At 51.1% G+C, this 6,000-nt stretch overlaps 1 long non-coding RNA gene across 1 annotated transcript in view; it reads right to left on the bottom strand.

Moving 5' to 3' along the window:
- The window catches only part of LOC144335923 (uncharacterized), a 44,885-nt gene extending 42,299 nt beyond the window's left edge, over positions 1 to 2,586 (bottom strand). The window contains exon 1 of the long non-coding RNA XR_013407193.1: positions 2,470 to 2,586. This is a non-coding gene — a long non-coding RNA (uncharacterized LOC144335923). The remainder of the gene's footprint in view (positions 1 to 2,469) is intronic.
- Between the last annotated feature and the right edge of the window lie 3,414 nt (positions 2,587 to 6,000).

Raw genomic sequence — 6,000 nt, forward strand, 5'->3', positions numbered from 1 at the left:
GGAGAAGGGAAAAAAAACACCTGAAAAACACCAGCAATGGAGAGATGAAATTCAATTCCAAACTAAAAATACACATAATTTATCATTATCTAGAAGGAGATTGGGTGAAGGCCATTAGCGGGTATTTTCTGGTTGGTGCTGTTCTCAATAGCATGAGCGGCGAGCCAGAAGGGTTACTGCCCTACATTTCCCTTTGTTGCAGTTAGCAGCAGCAACTCCAGTGCACAGAAGGCCCCACGCTGCTTCCTCCCACCGGAAATGATTTCCCATTATCTAGTGGCTGCTGGGTAGAGGGCATCAGGGCTCCAAAGGTACCAGCCTCCTGAGGGGCAAAGCCACCTCTATTTCTCAGAAAAAGAACTTAAACCCAGCAGGGCTACTGCAGATAGACTACCCTGGGGGCAGGGGCCCAGGGCTGGTAGTGGGGATGGAGTATTTTCCACAGCGGCGTGGCAGCTTGGGCTTGGTAGAGAGGAGGCAGGAGCCTCCAGGATGACTGTGGCTGTCCCCACCTGTTCACTTCCTGGGATGCAAGGAGGATTTGCAGAAGAATGTGGGTGCATTGCCCGGAAACCCATGTGGCCAGGCAGATCTGAATCGGAACTAACCTCAGACTACAGGGGAAGACCCCAGGAGAGGAGGTGGCCAGTTTTATGTACACCAACATCCTTGAGCACCTGCAGCGTGCCGGGCACTGGGGACACAGTAAGGAATGGGACAGAGTTCCTGCCCTCGCGTTGCACACAACCCAACAGCCACCTGGTCAAGCTGCCACAGACGTGTTCACTCATCAGTAAGGACCAGGATGCATCCTAGCTGTTTAGTGGTAAGGACACCTGTCTCCCGGAGCTGCCATGATCAAAAATGACCTTCATCCCAGTCTCCAGGATGCTGGCTGCATTTCTCTTCCTGTTCTTTCCTGCCAGTCTGGCTGCTCCCAGATCCCCATGAGGTTTCTGTCTTCATATTGCCTTGTCTGTCCATAAACCCCATTACATGAAATAGCCTGTGCAAGCCTCTGGACCCGACAACCTAAAGAACCTCTTATCAGCTGTAGGTCAATCCCTTAAAATGCTGTTATGAAGACAAAATGAAAACCAGTGAACAAAAACGGAAGGGTTGAAGGCAGCAAGTAAATTCAGCAAATGGACCCTTTGGAGGACTGGCCATGGCGTGAATTGGATTTCAGGAAAATGACCTTTGGGAAATTGGGCTACCTCATCTCAGACTCCATTGAGCCCCAGGTCGCTCTTGGCCTGGGGCAGGCTGCAGGGGATGCCTTGGGCAAAGTCTTTTCTGGGAAGCCAGGCAGGTGCTCTCTTCCTCACTCAGCCCCACACCCTGTGGCTTCCCAGAAAAGTCCTCATTCCAGCTGTAAATTATACCCAGACTTGACTCACTGAAGAAGTTCAGAAAAGACTTTGGAGCCTTGAAGAATGGAAAGGGGAAGGAAGAGATGCCTGAAAGGGCAGACTGTGAATACTGTCCCCCAGCAGCTATTTAAGATAAGTGGTGGCACCTCCTTCCCGCAGCAGCAGCCCCTGGAGAAAGCTCCAGCTGTCCCAAGCCCTTCCTTTCCTGCCTGATCACGCAGAGCTGTCAGGGAGCTGGTTGGAGATGAGGGACACAAGCCAGGGTGTGCTCCCAGCCCACTAGCAAGGCATCCCTCTCTGTGCAATAACAACTCTTGTCCTATGAATTATGTTGTTTTTTTAAAATAGCTTTTGACAAATGGGGTACGTACACACCATGGAATACTATGCAGTCATAAAAAGGAATGAGATCCTGTCCTTTGCAGGGACATGGTGGAAGCTGGAAGCAGTTATTCTCAGCAAACGAACGCAGGAACAGAAAACCAAATACTGCATATTCTCACTTACAAATGGGAGCTGAACAATGAGAACACATGGACACAGGACGGGGGGTTCTGTTGGGAGTTGGGATGGGAAAAGGGAGAGCATTAGGAAAAATAGTTTTAAAAAAAGTAGCTAATGCATGCTGGGCTTAATATCTAGGTGGTGGGTTGATAGGTGCAGCGAACCATCATGGCACACGTTTACCTATGTAACAAACCTGCACATCCTGCACAGGTACCCCACAACTAAAAATTAAAATTTAAAAATGAATAAATAAATGGCTTTTGACAACTGGTACTGCTCTTCACAATTAGTCCTGAGAGTCCCCAAACTCCAGCCAGCAGTGTCCCTAATTATTGGTGAATTATTGAACACCAGTAATTCACTCTGCTTTCCTAAGCTCAGTCTTTGAGGGCAGGAGATGGCAAAGGTCTAGGAAATGACTTAAGAATCCGGAAGAAGACTCAATCTGACCCCCTGCCAAGCCCCCACCCAACTCTATTGTGATCAAGGTCCTGCTCTCACCTCCTCCCTGGGGCTGCTTAGCCGAGGGTCGCCGCGGCCGCCTGCTGCTGAGTAGAACGGAACCTTCCAGCCCTTTGACCCCACTCACCTGCTCTAAAAGCGAGCGGACTCAGTGTTCTCTCCCTCCCTGCTTCTTGCGAGGTCACGTGCTCCCATTTCCACCCCTCTGGCCGCTCCCTCCTCGTTGTCTTTTCTTTAAAAGGAAAACAAAAAAAAAGGCAACCTTAATGAGGTATAACTTAAACATCGTAACATTCACCACTTTAAGTGAACAATTCAACAAATTTTAATGAATGTGTCATCAAAATCGCTCCAATTCGATGGTCCTCTTCCTCTGCCTCTGGATAAGTGCTGGTCTTCATGCCGCGCCGTCTGTGCCCGCGACGATACAGGTGCCCAGACCTTGCCGCTCAGTTCCAGGGACCTCAAATGTGGTATGTCACAAATTCCACTCATCAAACTGACTCCTCCTCTGCACTCTGTACCGTAGTGGATGGTACCGTCACCTACCCAGTGCCCAAGCAGACACCACCGAGCCACGGCCCACCATCCTTAACAGGCCTAGAGCCCATGCTCTGCTCTCGGGCCACGCTTGCCAAGGCCACCACCATCACTCTCAGCTGGGTTCCCGTAGCGCCGTCACCTGGTCTTCCTTCCTGCACTCCTAGCCACCCATCCCCATCTCCAGGTGGCCAGCAAAGGCATCTAAGACACATATGCCATCAGGCAGTGTCCTGCTTAACATCTTTTTTTTTTTTTCTTTTGAGACAGGGTCTCACTCTGTTGCCGAGGCCAGAGTGCAGTGGTGCAATCACATCTCACTGCAGCCTCGACCTTCTGGGCTCCAGCGATCCTCCTGCCTCAGCCTCCCAGGTAGCTAGGACCACAGGCATGCACCACCACCACACCTGGCTAATTTTTGTATTTTTTGTAGAGACAGGGTTAGCCATGTTGCCCAGGCTGGTCTCGAACTCCTGGGCTCAAGTGATCCTCCCACCTCAGCCTCCCTAGTAGCTGAGACTACAGCTGTGTGCCACCAGGCCCAGCTAATTTTTTTTTTTTTCTGTAGAGAAAGGGTTTTCCCATGTTGCCTAGTCTGGTCTCAAACTCCTGGTCTCAAGTTATCCGCCTGTCTCAGCTTCCCAAAGGGCCGAGATTACAGGTGTGAGCCACTGCGCCCAGCCTTCGCATCATTCAGCAGCTCCACTGCCTGGGGTAAGGTCCAGTCCCCATGCTGAGGCTCCATGAGGCTCTGCTGCCAGGTGTTTGGCTGAGGTCCCCTTGTCACCTTTGGAAATGGAACAGTTGTGGGCGGCCCCAGTCTCTGTCCCAAGAACATCAGCCCAGACCCTTGGTCAGAAAAGACTCGGAACGGATTTCGAGGAGCCGCCAGTTCTCCTCTCTGCCTCACAGTATCCCACTGGGTCTGCCAAGTCGAATTCCGAATTGGATGAAGCGACCACTGGTTTGCGCATCGACTAGTCCAAGCTTCAGAGGCAAACAGTACAGGTTTCAGGTCACCTCGCTGTGGCTCCCTTACCTCATCCACGCGCCGGGACAAATCGACAGCCTAGCCTCCGCCTCTCACCGGTTGCATTAAGACAGAGAGAGAGCAGCTGGCTTTGCATCTCCAATGGGTTAAAAAAGAGAAAGCAATTCCATCTATTTACAAAATAGGATTACAGGGTTGCAGAATCCTGCTGGGGCCTGGGGGGAAACTTTGAAAACACATTCATTTTGTTTCATCCTTATCAGAGCCACCTGGTCTCCCTTCCCCCACACCAGCCATGTTGATTACTCAGAGACCAAGCCATGAGCAGGAGCTCCTGGTACCCCAGCCTGCAAAAGTGTCGCTGTGGCTCCTTGGGGCTCCTCAGCCATTTGGACTCCTGGCTGGGAGGCTCACGTCCTCGTCAAAAAAGTGCCCCTCCGGAGAAACAGAGGCACCAGCAGCTTTCCCACCAGAGCAGGCCTGCGGAGACCTTGGCCCCTCCCCGAGACCTCCACAGAGCCCTGAACCTACAACGGAGGAGGAATTGATCTTCCTCGGAGACTCCGTTTGTCTATAGGAAAAAAGAAACAAGCCAAAGAAAAGCAAGGGCAAGGGAATCACGTTATTGTGAAGGGTGTTCGGGCTCCTGAAATAACAAGCACGTTGGTTAAATTGCAGTTTCACTGTGGAACGACTCATCTTGATGCAAAGCCTTTCTTCCCTGCACCAGAGGGGGAAAAAACCATAGTAAACAGGAGGTGGGGAAAATCAATTCCTCATGCACGTTGCTCATTGAATGAGGGAATCTCAACCCGACTCTGTCCTTTCCTGTCTTCTATTAATTTGTCAATTTCCCACCTCCTGAGTTGCTGGCTTTGCATGATGAGGTGGGTCAAGGTTTGCGGAGGTGAGCCGGAGGAAGTTGATGGCCCCTTGGGCTGGGCCATGGCCTTTTAACTCTATTATGTTTCTGATGGGGGGCTTTGTCTTCAGATTGGCTGCAAGAAATCACAGAAAACGAGGGACCTTAGAGAGCATCTATTTCAACCACCTTATTTTACAGATTAGGAAAATAAATCTCGGAGAGCTTAAGGTCTCACCCAAGGTTGTTTAGCCATGAGTGGCAGAGGCAGCCCATAAAGGAGCTAAATGAATGGAGAGTCCAGTGGGCAGGTACTGCCCGGGAGCAGAGGGAAGCGCTTCTGCAGCTCCTTGGATTTTGTTGCCTGAGGTCGAATGAAGAACTCTTAAAGGGATAATGGCTCAGTAACTCAGGCGCTAAAGTAATGGAAGCGAGAGGGAAGATCACCTCCTGACTAAATCTCTGGGGGACAGGGGGCGGTGGGAAGGGGAGAGAATTGATGGGGGCCTCCTCCTGTGTCCCTGAACAAACACAGAGCACTTGCTAGAAAAGTGCTTAGGAACTAATCACACCTACGAGTGGGAGGGGTGCCCTTCAGATGGTAAATCTCCCCATTACCAAGGATGCTTCCTTTATTGTGGATGCACAGGCTCCTCAGAGCACCCAAGGCGCTTGGCATCTCCCTTGCTCCTGGTGAGACCGGAAGGCAGGCTGGTCTCCAGCTCTGCAGAGTGGAGCTGGGAGGAGCTGCAGCTGCCCCAGCCCTGGGAAGTCACCAGTACTTAGGGTTGCTAGGTTTAGCAGACGAAAATTCAGGATCGGCCAGGTGCGGTGGCTCACACCTGTAATGCCAGCACTTTGGGAGGCCAAGGCAGGTAGATCACCTGACTTCAGGAGTTCGAGACCAGCCTGGCCAACATGGTGAAACCCTGCCTCTACTAAAAATACAAAAATTAGCTGGGCGTGGTGGTAGGTGTTTGCAATCCCAGCTACTCCGGAGGCTGAGGCAGGAGAATCACTTGAACCCGGGAGGCAGAAGTTGCTGTGAGCCAGGATTGCGCCACTGCACTCCAGCCTGGGTGACAGAGCAAGACTCCGTCTCAAAAAACAAAAAAATAAAATAAGAAAAGAAAGGACAGGACGGCCACGTAAATCTGAAAACCAGCTCTAACTGCGTACCTTTTGTAACGTTTTGGTGAGAGAAAGCTAAATAAGAACATTTAGGGTATTCCGACAGGGTCAATATGGGTCAAAGGACAACATCT

Source organism: Macaca mulatta, chromosome 16, assembly GCF_049350105.2.
Source record: "Macaca mulatta isolate MMU2019108-1 chromosome 16, T2T-MMU8v2.0, whole genome shotgun sequence".
NCBI classification, from domain to species: Eukaryota; Metazoa; Chordata; class Mammalia; order Primates; family Cercopithecidae; genus Macaca; species Macaca mulatta.